Source organism: Tympanuchus pallidicinctus, unplaced genomic scaffold, assembly GCF_026119805.1.
Source record: "Tympanuchus pallidicinctus isolate F22 unplaced genomic scaffold, pur_lepc_1.0 scaffold1, whole genome shotgun sequence".
Classification (NCBI taxonomy): domain Eukaryota; kingdom Metazoa; phylum Chordata; class Aves; order Galliformes; family Phasianidae; genus Tympanuchus; species Tympanuchus pallidicinctus.
This window is the reverse complement of record NW_026294618.1, coordinates 35,025,292-35,044,443: the sequence shown is the minus strand read 5'-3', so window position 1 is coordinate 35,044,443 and position 19,152 is coordinate 35,025,292. Positions and strand designations below refer to the sequence as shown.

The window sequence follows — 19,152 nt, the reverse complement described above, 5'->3', positions numbered from 1 at the left end:
AATTATACTTCTTTCAATGTTCTTCTCAGTTTATCACTGCTTAAATTATAGGGCTTTTAGCAGAGATTGCACTGGGTTTTCTTCTTATTCAGGTATATCAGAATTGCAGGTGTGTTGACATGTCAAGCAAACCTTTCATTTTAACATATTTGCTGTTAGGAGAGCCTCAGAAGACACAAAGCTTGCTTTCACTGAAGGTTCAGGAGCCAGCAATGTTGTATCATGCGTTAAAAGTTAATAGCCTATAATGTATATTAGCTTAGAAAAATAGCTCATCAAACACTCCATGAAAGGAACTTATCCCTGGTGGGGAGTGACAAACCACTGAACCTCATACCATGTTCTCCTGCTCTAGCCCACACAGAGCACAGGAGATGAGTCCAACTTCTCACTTAGAGTACTCATGTACTCTATGTAATGTACTCATGTATGTACTCATTTCAGTACAACACTGGCCAGTTTATCTCACCAGTGCTGAACTTAGACACGAATTTCAATGGGGGGTACAAATGGACAGCAGGGGAGGCAAGAGACTGCATACTTCAAAGGACACAGCAGCATGACAGTATTTTGGCTCCTTATTTAAAACTGAGTTCTTCTCACTTGGTTATTTACTCCGGAATTTTTGTGCATTTCCAAACACATTTTTCTGCACAAACCTATTTTCAAAGCATTGTAGACAAAAAGAAAAAAAGGCAGATTTGCTTGTTACTCACTCTCAAGGATCGTTTAGTTTTTTCTGATGAACATTTTACAGCTGTGACTTGCTGGGCAGCCTCTGGCGAGGTTCAATGGAGATGGCAAGTTCAGTCTTTTCCAGTGCTGACAGCACCAGTGTGTCTTTGTACCACAGTACGGTACACTGCTTCTGCAAAAGTAGAAACACATAATAAATAGAATGTCAAATCACACTGTGGAGTAAAGAAATTTTAATACCAGTGCCCTCTGCAACATAGAACTGCCTAAATACACCTGGGCAAAACGAGTTATTTCCTTCAGAAGTTTTCACTGGCACTTCTCACTACAAACAAAACAAGTTTAAAGCACAGCTTGACGGTTTGGGTTGTGCTGACTGATTCTCGAAAATGCCATCAAGAGAATTGCATGATTACACGAGCAGAGAAAATCAGACATAGGCCTTGCTAACTTCCCAGAAGTCATATGCCGAAAGAAATCAGGGAAAGGACTCGTTCTGCTTCTCTCTCTTAGCATTCTCCGTGACACTGTACTGTCATCTCAGTTCACATCTTCCATTTCAGGATGTGAGCAAATAGAAGTTTCACTGGCTATAGGAACTCATTACGGATACTCACTTAGGCTTCCATTTTCAGCCCATGATCCTTCTCTTGTTCTCTTCCCACAAATACTTTCACCTGCTCCCTTTTCCTGCTACTTTTTCAGGTTTCTCTGTTGCCATATTTGTCATTACTTCCTTCTGGAAGTCTAGCCTCCAGAGAGACTACCACTGTAATATTTGTGAGCTGCTTGGAGAAAGAATAGATGAGAAGATTCACAGGCCTGCCCTGTCAAAGCAACCAGCTCTCTACATTCCCGGGGTCATAATTTATCATATATGCATTGGTACTGAAGTTATTTCCACTGCTTCATGCACTGGAGCAAGCAGGCAAGCAGCTCATGGGTATCAGGGCAGCCCACATCACCAGGCCAGCCCCTTCCATAGACAAACTGGCCCATGTGTTACGACCAAAAAAAAATAAACAAACTTATCTCTGGTACAGTATGCTTTGGCTAATGCTGATGCCAGTGCAGCATTCTCTTTGACTTTGTTTGCTCTCAGACCTCCACTGTCTTTTTTCCCAGTGCAGGCATGTGCATTTCTCTGATTGTATGACAACCTGGGTAGGGAAAGAGGTCATGCTTGGAAAATCACCTGGTAAAGGAATTAAACTGTTAAGACTTTAAAACTCATCAGACTCCCTGAGCTGAGTCTCCCCAAGCTGTGCAAACAGCTGGAGAAGACAGCACAAATGTGAGAATTACTAAGTGGGGCTCAGTAAAATCGCCATGGCTTCTTTTAATTACTGCTTAAAGTGTTCATCCATCCAGCCTCATGCTGCCCAAGGGTAAGAAAAAAGAATTTCACCTCTCCTTCCCATTGGCCACTCCTGAACAGAAGTGACCATCATGTTGAAAGAACAGCCCTCACCCTACATATACTGATATGAGTTCAAAGAATAGAGTTTTAAGTCACCCGGTAGCTCTTCAGTGCACCTGATTCACAGAATCATAAAGCCATAGCATGGCTTGGTTTGGAAGAGACCTCAAAGCCCACTCTGGCCACCTGCCATGGGCAGTGTGCAGCTCACCAGCTCAGGCTGCCCAGGGCCTCATCCAACCTGGCCTTGAACACCTCCTGGGATGGAGAATCCACAGCTTTGCTGGGAGCTGTGCCAGTGCCTCACCACCCTCTGAATAAACAATTTCTTCCTAACATCCAATCTAAATTTCCCATCCTTTACCTTACAACCATTCCCTGGGGTGCTTTTAGTCTCACTCCTTTTTTTTTTTTTTTTAGGGGAAATGAACAGTGCAAACAGCAGCTTAATCAACTCAGTGTGTGGAGGTCTGGTGCTGTATCTGTAGACAGCTATTTCAAGGTGTCACTGAACTTAACACAAGTTCCCCTCAATATCTTTTCTTTACGAAAACAGCAAGGGAAGAGATGGCAGACCTGCATAAAAATCACTTCTGTTGTGGTAAGAAACAGTTATTCAGAAGTACCTGCAGCTCCCTCAGGAATACTGCTTGTTTATCAGATAAACTGCAAAAGTGCACCCACCCACACCATCTTCATTTTGAGAGCATACATAAGCCCTGACAAGCACCAAGGGGGCTGCTCCCCAGCCTCTTCTCACCAGTTTACTTCCTATATGGAAAGCTGAAGCTGGACACGGACACAGCAGGGACTGGCAACAGACAGAACACGTTTTGGGGGAAAAAAGCCTCCTTATAAATTAAGCTTTTCTTTCCCCTTATATCCAACAGCAGCACTATAGTCAGCTTATAATTCTAGATATTTTTTTCATGGAAGCTTATACAAAGTGGTTTCTGTGTTTTACTGAATGGTGTTAGAACTTGATCGTATCCTCAGCTGCACAAATAGACTTCCAAGGAGCTGGGCAAAATTTGGATGGCTCTCAAAGCCTCAGAAACATTCTTCTATTTTTACTAGAATGATAAGAATATATACCCACTATTCCCATTATACCCTAAAAAAGATAAAGATGACTGAAGACTTGAGTGTTTATTTGCAAGCAGTAAAGAAGCACATTCAATAGTAGGTGGTCACTTGCTTGTGGGAAGCTTAAATGACCAGCTCCTACTGAATAAGATGATAAAGACTGTGGAGAACAACCAGTTCTGGACCACAGAGCTGAACATGGCCTAGAATCTGACACAATTCAAGCTCTTCTATTGTTGACAGGATAAACCATTTGCATCCTTTCTTTGGCTATGTGAGTCTGAAAAGCAAGACCCAAAGACTTGGCTGCCCATCAGAGTTTATGAAGGACTAAGCCAGAGCTCACATGTCAAGTACCAAACAACAGCTTGTTAGCAACACTGAGTCACTGTTTCTGTTGGGCTCCATAAAAGCATCTGCATGGAACCAGAAGGGAGAGTCGTACAGGAAGAAGAATGGAAATCTTTGATAGTATATTTCTGTAAGTGACTGCAGTAAAGCGAGTTACCCATATAAACATTATGAAAGAAAAAAAGAAAGTATGAGCTATAAGATTTCTCCACGCTTGCTCTATTCTTGCACACTTCACTACACATCTGCTTCAGGCCACTAATGGGAGGTGGATTTCTGGATTAGTCACACCACATTGTCCTTACATACAGGAGGAAGAAAGGCTGCAAAGCAATTTATGGACCCCAGCAAAAAGCACACTCTTCAGAAAACTCACATTCATATTATACAAATGTCACTGCCTGTGTAGCATGGGGCTTTGTTGTTGCTTTGTTTTGAAAGAATGATGCATTTTCAAATGAACCTTTGTGTTAAACAAAACTGGAGCAGTGGTCACATCCTTCCCTTACAGTTAGAGAGGTGCCCAAACACTCCACCTCAGAGATGGTGGCTGCACAGAGGGAAATGATCCCTTGGGTCCCAGCGCAGTTTCACAGCTCTTCTCAGCAGTGTTCGCGAGTGATGGAAGTCACTTGGCCTGCGTGAACTTCTGAGAGCTGCAGACAGGAAAGTGCTAAGAATAAATAATCTCTCTTGATCTTTGAAGCAGAAATCATTGCTGAAATGCCAGTTATGTGACTTCAATTAGAAAATGCTATTGTAAGACCTTGCCATCCCCAATTACTACTAATTAACATCCCCACATAATTCAGCTGCTTGCCTATCTTTTCCTCCAAGCATTCAGATTAGATGTGTTTATGCACAAAAACCTGGTAATACAGAAAGACATCAGAAAACTATTATTTATGTCTTTGTCTTGACCTTTTTCTACTGTTTTGTTCACTACATAATAGTGGCTTTTTCATTTGTCTGTCATGAGAAATTGGATGGAAAATGGGAAATGGCAACAGTAATTTCTGTAAGAAAATCTTTCACTTATCGTAAAGTTCAAACAGAAGCAGAAATAATTTATGACTAGTATAGTTATTCTCCACTTACAAATGCTATTTATGATTTAGGAAGATTTTTTACTATTTTTTTTTTTTAACAGATGGGAGAGAAAACAACTTACAGAAAAAAAAAAAGAACTCTCAATGGGGCACATGTTAAAAACATCATTTGAAGTAGTATGTACATATATTATATTATATACATATATTATACTTGTCAGACAGCTAGATATGCTCAAAATACCTTTTACCCAAGCAATCCAAATTTCCATGTAACATACAAAAAAAAACAAAGTGAATTACAAGGTAGGACCATGGCTAAAGAAGCCAGTGCCTACTTCTCTAACCATAAAGCTGGCCTGCACCTCAGGTCTGTTTCACTAGTTATGGGGATAACAGCATGATTTTTGATCATCTTATTCTTGCTTCTTCTTCTTCTAATTTTATTTTACACAAACTCACTATTTGCTTCTTTATTCACAGTTAAAACGAACTCACTGTTACAAGTTCTTTTCTTTAAGGCAGAGTGAAGATCTCATAGTTCCTTAAAATACCCCTATGGAGTTCAGATGCTATGCTTTAAAATCCTTGCTCACACTTCTTCAGCTATTATTTCTGTAAGAAAGTCAGAGCATGTAACCTGATGCTCTCGTAAGCATGTAAATAAGTACAAAAGAAAAAAAAAATAGCTGCTGATAACTAAACAGCGGAAGAACCACAGCCATGGAACCATACTTACACTGCAGACACCTAATGCAAACAGAAAGGCTGCTGCACTGATATGCAGGACTGTCCTAACCCAAGTAAAGCAGCTATACGTGTGCTTGCTGGGCCCAGCCTTGCTTGCTCCAGCTCCTCCTCCAAAGCACATGCCAGAAGGTGCTGCGTGCGAGAGGCTGCACATGGCCACAGTGCCTGAGCAGCGAGACTCATGTCCTGGGCCACGCTTGGCAGCACGGCTCCCAGCAGGGAGGGCCTTACCCACTGCTGCCTCTGCTATCGACCGTGCACCATGGCCTCTCCAGGAAAGAACTCAACAAGGGAACCAAGAGCTGTGGGCTTCACATCCCATCTACAAGGCTTGACAAGGTGAAACCCAAACATTTGATCTCACACGTTCTTCTGTTACCCCAGATGTGCTGCTGGATGAATGGCCCTGCGCTGCAATGACCCTCAGCACGTCTGAGGAAAAATAAGCTCAGCCGAACTAAACAAAACAAGACCTGGGAATCTGACCTTGGTTTTCAATCCAAATACCACTATGATCCTAATTGAGACTACAGTTTAACAAAAGCTGTCCAAGCCAGCCTTTTTCTCCTCACAGCATAAATCTAGCTATCTTTTTCTAGTGTGTTCCACCCAAACAAACTGTTAACAAAACAAAATGGAGTTAACAATGAACCTAGAGTGTTACTTAATTCAGAGCGTGCATAAAAAGATTAACAAGATCCTTTTATCCTTTGCTGTATAATTTAAGTCATAACTAACTTGTCACGCTTTAAAGAAATACTTGCAAATAATACAAGTGTTGGCTGTTACATTCCTGTTCATACCTTGTTTCAAGATTTAAATCATGTTTTAGTTTCTTTGACAAATTCCACGTATCTGTGGATTAACTAATTGTCATTAGACCAAGTGATGGAAACAAAGCATGGGCTGTTTTCACAAGTCCCATAAAAAGATTTGTTGCTTTCCATTTACTCTAGCTGCTTTATAGTACAGGCCACGTCTTTAGGGCTACATATTTTAGCTTAACAGGAACTGATACTTACTAAATTGGAATATAAATCTAAGTGTTCAAACCACAGAATTAAACTCAGGTATCTGATTTTAGCACCCAATTTAGAAAATAGCCACTTCTATACTAAACAATTCTGCTAATATGCCTTCCTGGACTGCTGCTCCTCTCAAAATTGCATTAGTATACATTAACTGGAAAAGGAAGGGCACAGAAAAAGTTAGTTCCTACAGAAGTGGAGAAAACAACCTACTGAGTTCAACCTTGTAGCCAAATACTAGCAGTCTGAGGCATTCAACCTGTTTTGGTTTTTTTCACCTTCAGTCTTCAGAAGTTATGTCTTCTGCCAGATCTCTGCACATACCAAGCACAGCCAAACATTTTTAAATAGAGAAAGATGATTTAACAAGGGACAAAAGGGCAAGCTGAAGTTTGGGAGATTCACAATGGACATTAGGAAGGAAGTGTATTGCTCAAACAAGTGACAAAGAGACATGGCAGAATCTTCCCTGGAAACATCCAAGGCCCAGCTGGACAAAGCCAGGGCTGGCCTGAACTGGAGCAGCAATAGGTTTCCTTCAAGCAAGAGACTGGACTAGAAGGCATCTTGAGGTCCCATCCAACCAACATGTAATGAGCAAATAAAGCCACCTTCCCTTAGACATGTATTATCCACACAAAATTAAACAGTGACAGAAAATGTAATACACCTACTCTGCCTCCTAAATTCAAATACACTTTCATTTTTAAAAGGTGCCAAATCCAAAGAACATTCTGTATCTATGTATTTCTTTTTTATCTTATTTTTTTTAATCAACATTTCTTTTTTACTTCAAGTTCCTACAATTTTTGACAATTTTAAGACATGGTATTTTACAAGGTCACTGCTCTTGTATTAAGACATGCCACACCACACAGGAAGTAACTACAATTATACAGGTTCACACTATTACTAAATCTATGTAACTTCTACCTTTTCCATGATCAAAGACACGCTGTCAACAGCTTTTTCCATAAAAGTGGTCAAAATACCTTCATAGCATAACTTCCTGTATCACTACATAGACATTTCAAATGAAGCAGATTTCTCTATTTGGTAACCTCTAGAGTTTGAATACCATCAGAAAATACTACAGTTCATTTCCATTTTTTGTCATTTCTTCTTGGATGAGCCTACACACTCCTGCTTCTCTGGTGTAAATGGCATACCCTGAGAAGAGGTTCCTAAACAGTCTCAGAGGCTGTAAAAGGAAAACAGGCTGCAGGTTGTTCCAACTAACTGGAACTGGTAACTGGAGGAGCAGCAGGTTCCTTTAAAAAACAAACAAAACCAACACAAACATTAGTTTTGAAAACCCAATTAAGCCTAACTCAATTTAACTTTGATTACCTCTAAGATTCTATTTACCTCACCAGGTTCATCAGAAACACAGCTAGCATGAGTTTACTTAGGTATCTTATTTTTTATCTATAGTTTCTGGAAATTCTATACTGTCCCCTGACTAACCAAAGTAACTTCACACTTTCACATTCATCTGGCAACTGGTAGCTAGAATACAGACTACAATTTAGGAAAATGTCACAACGTGCAGGTAACTTACACATTATTTGTTAAAGACTATTGCAGCCTGAAATTTGGTTCAGTCAGTGTGGTCCAGAGAATATAACAGATCTTAGTGAGTCCATTTTAGACTTGTTCAATTCAAAAACAAAGTAAGTTTTTCTAACAGCTTTCAGAACAGCAAAAACATCTGGAATGCAAAGGGCACATTTTTCTCCTTTATTCTACCACTACAGCCTTTACTGAGAATGAAGTTTGTCTTCACAGTGGCATCTCCACAGACAGATTTGCTGGAGATGTACTCTTCTAGACAGTTCCTAAAGCACCTTGTCGTTGTTGGGATTTTTCTTCATTCCTGACAGTAAAGTATGACTCTAACAACTGAAACACATCAGCTCCACAGGATAAAAAGGATGGTAAACTTGCAGTTTTCAGTTTTCAGACGCTGCTGCACATTAAAATAGGCTCAACTCTGTTTTTTGAAGAAAATATATATCTTTTCAGCACTTCAGTGCTAAATACTGACCAATGTATTAAATTGATTAAAAGGGAATAACTGATGACACTAATAAGATGCAAGCTCTTACCTGCATGATATGGTCCCCCAACATTATCAGCTATGGCAGGAGCTTACCTGCTACACAAAACTAAAAATGTAGTTGGCAGTTAGTATATCAGTGTATTCTGTGGGATAGTTTAAACACAGAATTTATACATCACCTTCGGGCCTGATTCCTACATGGACAGTTACCTTTTTTTGTCTGTTTATTTGTACACTTCATTGGCTTGCTTGGAGAATTTCTGGACTTCAAGTCGCTGCCAATAATTCGGACACATGTCCTTTACTGTTAGATAAGTCTGACAGAAATACTGGCACTAGTACTGCTAGGGACTGGTAGTGCCTTTCCCATGGATGAGCAAAGCATCGGCTCATTAGCAATTAGTACGCTCCTTGCTTAGCAAATAACTTCTTAATGCTGACAGTCTTGGCACCTCTCCCTGCCACTAACCTTGGGCTTCAGGAAGGTTACTGTGGAGGTGAGGCTGAAGCAGCCCAGCATCACCAGGCAGCCACAGACTTGCTTGAACATATACATGCATACACATGAACTGGCAATAAGACTAAAAAGGCACAAATGGTCAGATATCCTTGCTTGTTGTCTTCTTCTTTTTTTTTTTTTTTAATTGAAAAGGGGAAATCTGCCATACGACACCTGTTGCTCAACATTTGAAATGAAATGATGGGCAACAGTGAGTAATTCTCCACCTCCCCATCACTTGCACATAGAGGAGACTGCTGAAGGGCAGATATTACTCATGTAATCCCGCTTCCCACATCGTTCATCAAATGAAAAGTGAGCACTTCAAAATTCAGGTAGGTTCCATTTGACCAAATCAATGTTTTCAAGTTTCCTCAGTCCATAGCAAAACTGCAGTTGTGACCAGCTGTGACCAACCAGGAATCCAAAACTGGAAGCTTGAGCAAAACAGCCCTGCCATAACTATCATCATAAATGCAGTGGCTGAAAGATGGCAGAATAACACTGTAGTCCTCCAGAACGCTGAAAGCGAACGACAGCATGAGAAAAATTGTTTTTCTTCAATAGACATTTCATTTCAAAATCCATTTCTTTGAACCATTTCTTTTTTGAAATTTGCAACTCCTTGCTGGTTTTCATCCTTGCAGGCTGCCAGAATGCAGAATTCTACAGAGGAGAAATCAGATTCAGTCTCGATTTTCCATGCCTATGGATTTCAATTGGGAGTGCATGAGTTGAATCGCTTTTTACTCACACTTCGTGTCCCTCTGCAACAGAATCTGGGGACAATAATGATAAGACTAGATCTCTTCCTGTAAAATCATTATTTTACATTTAAATACATATAGTTAGATATTTGTATGCGAGGCAGTTTTCAGCATTAATTTTGTAAGAAATGTGAAGAGGCAACCATAGCATATCCCATTTTTCTCTCAGATTACAAAGTGGGGAACTAAGAATAAAAGAAAATATTAAAAAGTAATTAAAAACATGAAAAAAGCCCGAACAGGAAAGGATCTCACTTGCCATTTTTAAGTGACACTGAGCTGTTCTTTTTCTGTGCTCTGTTCTGCTTCTATCTTTTCAAGCCTCCATCTCAAAATCCATATCCTGTTGGTCATCTGCCCTTAGTCAGCTTGCTAATACCAGACTTTGCTTCCTTTCATTGTGCTACAGCCACTAAGCTTCTCAGTCTCTATTTCTTCGTGGAGATGCAGATGAGCACTTTCTGTGAAGCCTCAGTTGAATTTAGTGGATCGAACAGGACATTTTCCTCTTTTATAATTCATTTACACATGGCTAAATATTTCTGAAATGTTAGTTTACAGTGCACCTTCGAGAGGTTGCTGCAAACTACTGGTGTAAATACATTTACTTTGGGATCGTTTACGGGAACCTGGTGGGAACCTGCGTGCTGCCAGACACCAAAATACCAGTTCCTCGCTTTTACTGTCCAAGAAAGGCAGTTTGAAAACCAAAGATGCATGAAAATGGAAGAAAAAATATCATAGACAACATATATGGAAAAAAAAAAATTGGAATATTTTTACTTAGGTTCAGAATCTTAGCTCTGTGTTGAAAAAAAAATTCCATCAGTGACCCTTTCTGTTTTTCACATTTAGTTTTAAAACATACTTTCCTGCAAAAAAAAGTCCAAATCAAGCTGTCAATATATTTTGGAAAAATCATAACTGGCCTGAAATAAAAAGATGGAGAGTATTTACAGAGTGCTACTATTCAGCCTAACCTTTTCCTGCCTTCACCCCAATATAACCAGAAATTCCTCCTGAAATATTTTACCTTTTTGCCCTTTTTCTACTGCTCCATTGCTTTTCCCCTTGTTTGCTGTTTTTATGTCACCTCCAAACCAACAGAACTTTTGGCTTGTCTGAGAACAAATCCAGGCAGCTCCACACTGACACGAAGCCAAGCACTGAGTTTAGCATCAGCACAAAGCCAGCTGAGGAGCACTCTGCAGGAATGTCAGAGAGATGACAGAGAGAAGAGAAAGATCATGCATTAGCAAAAAATCACACATCCTTTAATGTCCTTAAATTACCAGATGGATGCTTGCTATATAATAAAGAAGCAAACATTGCCCCAAGGGATCGACTGTGTAAGTTATGTGATTATGACATATGCACTGCCTCATTCACAAGTTGTTAAGAAATTCCAGTTTTCAACTTACATACTTCCTCATTTAAGGCCTTTTGGTAAGCCTGAACATTTCACTCGACAGGATTTGCCCAACAGAATGAGAGCTAAAAGGTGAAATAATCAATTGTCAGACCATCATATTAGAATAACCCTTTGGAAGCTTCCCATTTTTCCCTATGTTCATTGCTTAAAACAAAAGACTGGAATATCTCTCAGAATTCGTAGCAGAGATATTATCTTTGTCTACCAATCCCTGCTTTTGCCTTCTGAAAATAACCCAGGCAATACTTAGATAAATATTTATAATAAATTACTGCATCCCTATAAACTGTCAGATTTGCTTAGTGCACGTAACTCCAGAAAGATATGGTTATTTCCCACATTTGAAAAATGCCTGTCCATTTAGGAGGAGGTATTTCTAACTATCTTGAGCAGGGAGGGATAAGGTGATTACATCCCACTTTCTTCTGTCTTAGTCATGCTAACCTTTCTTGAAGAAGTTTCACTACATTGGTTTTTTGGGTTTTTTTGTTTGTTTGTTTGTTTTTCTTGGTATTAAACCAGAAAAGAGTACTTCTGGAACAGAACATCACTTTTTTTTTAATTTACTATTTAAAATTACTTCTGCGGATGCCCCATCCCTAAAGGCATACAAGACCAGATTGGACAGGATCCCTGGAGAGACTGATGTGGTGGCTGGCAATTCTGCCTATGGCAGGGGGCTGGGAATTAGATGATCTTTAAGGTCTCTTCCAATCCAAGATGTTCTATGATTCTAAAATATAACAGTAACAATAATAACACAAAAATAATAATAATTTCTGTCTGCATGCTTGTATCAGTGGTCCCCTTCTACTGTGCAAACCACTGCTCCCATGCCAGCACCGGGCACTTCCCAGCACCAGTTCTGGACTCCTTAATAGCACATGGGGAAATCTAGCTGTTTCTACACCCAGGGCAAGGAGAGACTCCCCAGAAACAACAGAGCCTTATCTTGTCCACCCAATCAAGTTCACAGCTGAGTGCATAGGAGGAGCTGTGACTCACACGGAGGCAAACAGCAGGGCGCATCACTGCGGTTATGCCATGTCTCCAGGGCCTTGCAAGCATGCAGCGCTGCACTGCTGCTGGCTGCAGTCTAAACTGACTGCGCAAAACTGAACTGCCATGCTCTATGCAACTTTCCACTGCAAAGTTAAATGCACTTACAGATGCAGCCTGATATACTGTATTCCAGAAGAAAAAGAGTATCTGTTTCTGCTTTAACAAGAGCTTTCATAGAACCACAGAATGGCTTGGGTTGGAAGGGACCTCAAATATCATCTAGTGCCAACCTCTCTGCCACAGACAGGGTTGCCAGCCACTAAATCAGGCAGTCTGAATGATTCAGGGGTTGTTAACAATAAGCGGTATTTGTAAGCTCACTAACTACATAATTCAATTTCTGAAAGCATTTCCAAGAATATTTTATGAAGTCTCTCTTCCTTAGTTTCCCTGAAAACAGACTTTTATGAACAAATTGTCAATGAATGAATTATGCCAGCTTTCAATATCAGATCTTCCTCAGCTACAAAAACTTGTGCTTCTGATGGATACTCTGCTCAATTAGAAAACAGCTCTATCACATAACGTGATAGATGTAAAGGAGCAAATTCTAATCACTGGAGATCGACAACAAGACTTTCATTTACCAAACCAGGACAAGAATTTAAGCGTAAAAAAAAGCGAATCTGAAACACTTATAAAGCTATCCTCATCTCCGAATTGCTGCTGCCAACGTCACATAGCATGCATCTGGCATACATAGTTCATTTGTACTTTGAATGCATACAGAAAAGCATACAAATTAAGCTGCATGAGCTTTTTTTTAGCCAAAAACAGTACTTGTTATGCATCTTGTATATATATAGCAGCATAAATACTAGCTATTTACATTCTACAAGAGCAGAGTTGTTCCTCAGCAGAACCCTCAATTAAATATATTCATATACCTACATTCAGTGAATAAGATGCAAAGCAACCTACTTCTTTCTTCAAAATGTAGATATCTAAGCTTCTGCATTCACCTGGTGCATTTGGCAAAGTACTGAGTGATGTCAAAAAATACAATGACTTATTAAGCCAAGACTGGTAAGCTTAGGCAACAGCGATACTGCTGCCACAACTCTTATTTAGTTTTGACTTTTAATCTTAGGGGATTTCCACTTTTTATTATTATTTATGTTTAATAACTAATTTATCAATGCAGCAGAATCTTAGAAAATCAGCTACTCAGAATTTTTTGGTCTGTCATGCTGTACAAGTAACATTTCTGAAAAAAAGACCAATCTTACGGAGAGGTGGGGGGCAATTAAAGCCTCCTACACATCAGCCACAAAAAACAGACAGGAAACATCCAGCACATGCTGCTGCAATGTAATTTTTAACTGAACATTGGATTGACTGTACAAACATGCCCTAAAAGGACAAAAGAGAAATGGCACCATGCTTTGTAGTACACTGACGGTATAGCATTCAGAAAGGAAATTGTTTAGCTGTCCACAGATCATGCTTGAGTTTTTTACTAAATATATCAGAGCTCCACGTGAAAGCATCAACAGAGGCTCTGCTTCCTTTCAGGCTTTTTTGCAAATTCACTGCAATGCACTCACGACATGCCCCTCACTCAGTCTCATCCTTCAAAGCTACTTTGTGCCTTTGCACCTCAGATAAGAATTTTGGCCAAGAAAAGATGATTTACAAAGTGCAAAACACTAGAACTAGCTGGGCTTAATGAAGCGTACCATATGGTTAACACTTGAAGAGTATTTAGTAATATGTATTACCAGGTCGTGACACAAGGAATTTCTTTCAAGACACCTGCATTTGGCTATTGGAGTAAAAACATCAAACCAGTCCTCAGCACGGGTGTTGAGCTTAAGAGGACTGGCAAAATCCTCCCCTTCTGACCTACCTGCCTTCCTAGAACAGCACCAGCAATTGGGTCTCTGTGTTCACTCAGCTCTTAATCCCTTTGTTCAGACTGACAACAGAGGAGGCCATTAGTGTCAGCTCTACTAGAACTCTGCTATTAGGGCTTCTTAAGCTTTTCCAAGTAAATTGCATGTGTCAAACAAATACCGCTCAGTGACGGCAATAAATAAATAAATAACACCAAAAAAACCTTTGCCCTACTGCTCTCCTTTCTTACTGACCCACTCAGGAGCAAGGGGAAAGGGCAGAAACAACCCTGGAGCCTTTAACCAACTTTCTGTGGTTTCTTGTTGCTCTCACTCACTATATTGCTATCTTACATGATTCACAGATAATATGTTAGTCGTTCTCTCAAATCATTCCCTATAAACTAATTGGAGGTGCAAGACTGTTTATGCATGTGTCTCTGTTAAAGCCTCACAATAGTGACCTGGCTGGATATACTTTATCTAACTTTATACAAGATTTAGTTCAAAGTAGTTTAATTTCCTTCTGCAGTTAATGTGCAAAGAGAAACTGAGGTAATGCTGTCACAGGACACGTGTTGCAGGTTCTTTCTGACCCTTCCTCTGACTACAAAGGGAGCTCACCTCCAGTTTTACACTTCAGCCTTGGCAGTGTGAATGCCATATCTTACAAGGAGCTGGCCATCCATGAAGGAAAGACTGTGCTATTTCAAGGCTTCCACAGTCTTGAAGAAAGAGCTAGAACCAGTCTGTAGCCTGTCTTCTGAGCTGTAATTATAGCCCTGAGCTACGTGTGGGCTATGTGATTTCCTGCACCTTTTAACCACTGTTCATTTATCCCTCATTTGGCATCATTAAGCAAAAACACTTCGCATCACTTTGAGTAGATTTAATCCCACAAATGCAAAACTTTAAGTAGAAAATAAGTATGATTCTTGACCCAGTTAAGTCATTGGGAATTTGCTGTTAACTTTGATGGGTTTGGATTTCAGTCCAGCACTTGATAGTCAGACAGCAGTAGGCTTATTATTGTTTCTATTTGCAAACAGCTTCTACTTTTTCTGTTACAGGATATAGGACCCTTTCTGGATCTCAGATCAGTTAATTTACAAGTCTTCCCCAACACTAGCTATGTATAATACTGCACACTTAAGAATTCGTAATGTCTGCTGTTTAAAAATTGGCCATGCTCTTTCAACTGAATGGGGTCACCGGCTTGTGATACAATTACAGAACACAAATTAAAAAAATTAAAAAAATTAAAATTATCCATTCAAATATGCATTTCAGGTAGTTACACCATTTCTCCATCGTGTCTTCCACCCTTCCCTTTTGCCAGTATCTTTGCTACTTTCTGATGGAAAAACACGAGACAAGGCAAAAATATTTGGTGAGAATTTTAAGCACATAAAAGTCAGGCAATTCAAAGCTATGACTGCCAAAAGAACATTAATTGAGCCATCTGCACATGCACTGCTAGGCAGACATATTAGAACTATATACTGCAAGGGACTACCATACACAGACACTAAACAACTGTTACCGTTCTTAACAGAAAATGTATTTTTATATCTGCAAATTTGTTGGCTTAGTTTATTCTTTGTTTAAATTCTTTGTGATGAATTTAACTAGCTGTGTCACTGTTTCATTAAGTACTTTGACATTTTAGCTGGATATTTCAAAGTGATTTATGCTCCTCCATCCAAAAGGGGTGAAAAAGAGAGGCAAAGATGAACAAAAGGCTATAGAGCAGTATGACCGTGGGAATGAGGTGCCCTCCACATTAAAATAGCAGAGCTCTTTAGGTTAACAACACACAGGCTAACCCACAAAATGCCACTTATTTGAGTGTCTCTAAAATATGGGGAGTTTTAGAAGCACCAGGCCCAGGAATTCCCTGAAATCAACAAGCTGGCAGATTTTCTCTCTTCCCCCATCCATATTCCACAATGTACTCTGATATTCACTGATATCCGCTTCCCTCCCTCACAACCATACTGAAACAAAATACACACACACACACATCTCCACCCCAGAAGACAAACAAGTGACACTACTTCCTATCACCCAACCATGGGTGCCTTCAGTAAACGCAGAACAAACTTATGAAGACAGAAAGAAGTTCCTTAAGGAAACAATCTTGATTAGGCACTAACTTCGGACATTTTTATGGTCCCCTGAAGGAACTATGTCTTCCCATTCTCTGGATTACAGTCCAATTGAGACAGGTTGACTAAGAGCAGTGTTCAAATTTGACCAGCTTACTGTTTCACTGACACCCGAAAGAATTCACAAAACATCCTCCTTCTTAGTTGTCACATTTATTCAAGTCATTATTATAAAAATATGTTAGCAAAGACAAGAATTACTGAATTATAAGAGTACTAGTGTAATGAGAATGGCAGGGGAGGTGATCACCCCCCTTCCCTGCAGCCCCATTTGGAGCACCCAGGTCTAAGGTCCCCATCATAAGAAAGTGGAGCTGCTGGGGCAGGTCCAGAGAAAGGCCACAAAGATGATTTGAGGGCTGAAGGACAGACTGAGGGAGCTGGGCTTGTTCAGGGTGGAGAAGACTCCTGCTGTCTCTCCAGGGAGACATCCTTGTAGACGTCCTAAAGAGAGCTTATACAAAGAAGGCAAACTGACTTTTTACATGCACAGAGAGAATCATAGAATCAAAAGGTTGGAAACGATCTACAAGATCATCCAGTCCAACCATCCTCCCATTACCACTGCTACCACAAGCACTAAACCATATCTTGCAGCTCCTCATCCAGACGTCCCTTGAGCAGTGCCAGGGACAGCGACTCCACCACCTCCCTGGGCAGCCATTCCAGTGCCTGACCACTCTCTGAGAGAAATAGCAAGATAGTGACACGACAAGAGGGAATGGTTTATAACTAAAAGAGGGGAGATGTAAATTAGATGTTAAGGGAAAATTCTTTACCCAGAGGGTGGTGAGGCCCTGGAACACACTCTCCAGAGAAGCTGTAGTGCCCCACATGCCTGGAGGAGTTCAAGGCCAGGCTGGATGGGGCCGTGGGCAGCCTGAGCTGGTGTGGGGCAGCCCTGCCCATGGCAGGGGGCTGGAAGTGGGTGATCTTTAAGGTCCTTTCCAACCCCAGCCATTCTATGATTCTATGGCTTTTCTTCTCTAAAGATAACATAAACTACCTACTTCTAATAACTTTGTGTCAGTGCATTAAATTAGTCCCAACAGATTAGGTTATAGTCCTATTTCTGTTTTGGATATTGAGATTTAAATACAGGATTTGGATTCACAGCTGAGTCACACTACAGTGCCATTACTGAGTCTCCACGCATGCAATCTGTCTCACAGCAAAGACAGATGTGACTAGACCACAAGTAGACCTGTTTAAATGCACACTTGCTTTCTTGTGGCTGCATTCCTGCCCAACACATTGCTTTCTATCTGCAGCAGGAGTAAAAACTGGAAAAGGTTCAAAGAACAGGTAACACAACTTAACAGCTACTTTTCTGAAATACTTGCAAAACAAAAGCCCTAAAAAATCTAAAATATTTTCTGCTTTATTTGCTCTCCTGCAAGTAACCAAGTAACTGTTTTTTGAGGTCAATCCCACAGACGTCAGTAAAAAGAATTTATGACAATGGTGAGTAAAAGGCTTATTTGAAAGAATATTGTTGTCAGTTCAGGTAAAAACATCAGAAAAAAAAAAGAAAAAAAAAGTCAAGATTTGAAAACACTCAAAAAAAAAAAAAAAGTAATTTCAAGTTTTCTTTGTGGAATTTATGCACACAGATTATTTTACAAGGTTCTATTGTGCATACTCTGAACACGCATTTCTATAGTAAATCAACTGTCAGTTCTCCTTAAAATAAAAAAAGCCCATGAAGACCCACAAGCCATTTGTGAAGTCATTTGTACACATGAAAGTAAATCAGGAAACCCATACTCCTGTTTGCCCTGTTTGACATGGAGATCTTTGTTGTCAAAGGTTTTACTCCTAAAAAAGTATTTAAAGAAGCTTAAGTAAGATATGAGTGGATTATCTGCACAGCAGGCCAACTTCCCTTTAGTGTGTACACAAGGATGAAGCCTTGATAGTTCCTTAGATAGTTTTTCCACAATGAAGGAGAAAGAATGGAACTGAGAATCTCCATACTTGTTTGTAATGAGGTTTGTTAAGCCTAATTACTTTGGATGCATACAGAAATAGAGCAGAGAAAAAAAAACTGCATGGAGTAAAGAAGTCTTGCAGTGTTCTCTCCCACATCAGGCACAAAAAAAGGCACTGAAAGAATTTAAATGCCCATATCTTTTCCACAACTTCAGAAAAACAAATATCTGATCAGCTTAATTACACTAGAACAGGAAGAAAACGATGTAATGGCAGTATTATACAGGGTTATTATACAGCACTTCAGCAAAAGCAATGAGGGGTAGCAGTTAGACTGCCTACAGCTCTAGCACATGGCAGCAAAACCAGAATGTCCCCAGGGTGTAAAATCCACAGCTGTGAGGTGAATCAGTCTCAATAGCTAATCTGTAGCAGCCAGTTCTCTAGCCCCATAACTGGATTTAAAGTTTTTTTCACCTGCAAAGTGGCAGCCCCATTTTAAGGAATAATAGAAGTTCTGTTCATCTGAAGAACTTCCACACGCAAGCAAGAAAAGGTAGGAATGAAAAAATACCAACAAAACAGTTCAGTACATGTCAGGAATCCCAAGAGACTTTTCCAAGTTGAATGAGACATCAACAGTGAAGTGACCTACCATCAAATCAAAGAAAAAAAAAAAATGGTGACAAAGTATGACTGGAATGAGATGTAGCCTCTGGAGGAAGACCAGAGAGTCTTTTGATCAGTCTGTTCCTGCCTCAGTTATTTTTCAACAAGTTAATTCAGTCGGGAAGGACTTAAAACCATAGTGTGCTGAAACCATGGGAAACCACTACAATAACAAACCCCCATTATATTTTTGAGAAAACTGCTTCTCACTGAACTTGAAACAAGGCAGGTTTTTGTCCATCTTGACCTACATTATAGCAACCCACTGAAGGGTAGAATGGCTAATCGGTCTTTATGGGCTTTTTTGTTGTTGTTTTAAGGAGGAGAACTACGGCAGAACATAAAC

At 40.0% G+C, this 19,152-nt stretch overlaps 1 protein-coding gene across 3 annotated transcripts in view; it reads right to left on the bottom strand.

The window, feature by feature from the left end:
• The window catches only part of ANKRD6 (ankyrin repeat domain 6), a 109,260-nt gene that overhangs the window by 44,177 nt on the left and 45,931 nt on the right, over positions 1-19,152 (bottom strand). For all 3 annotated transcript variants that reach the window (XM_052690428.1, XM_052690435.1, XM_052690441.1), the window contains one exon: positions 717-868. The gene's annotated coding sequence lies outside the window, so the exon portion shown is untranslated. The remainder of the gene's footprint in view (positions 1-716; positions 869-19,152) is intronic.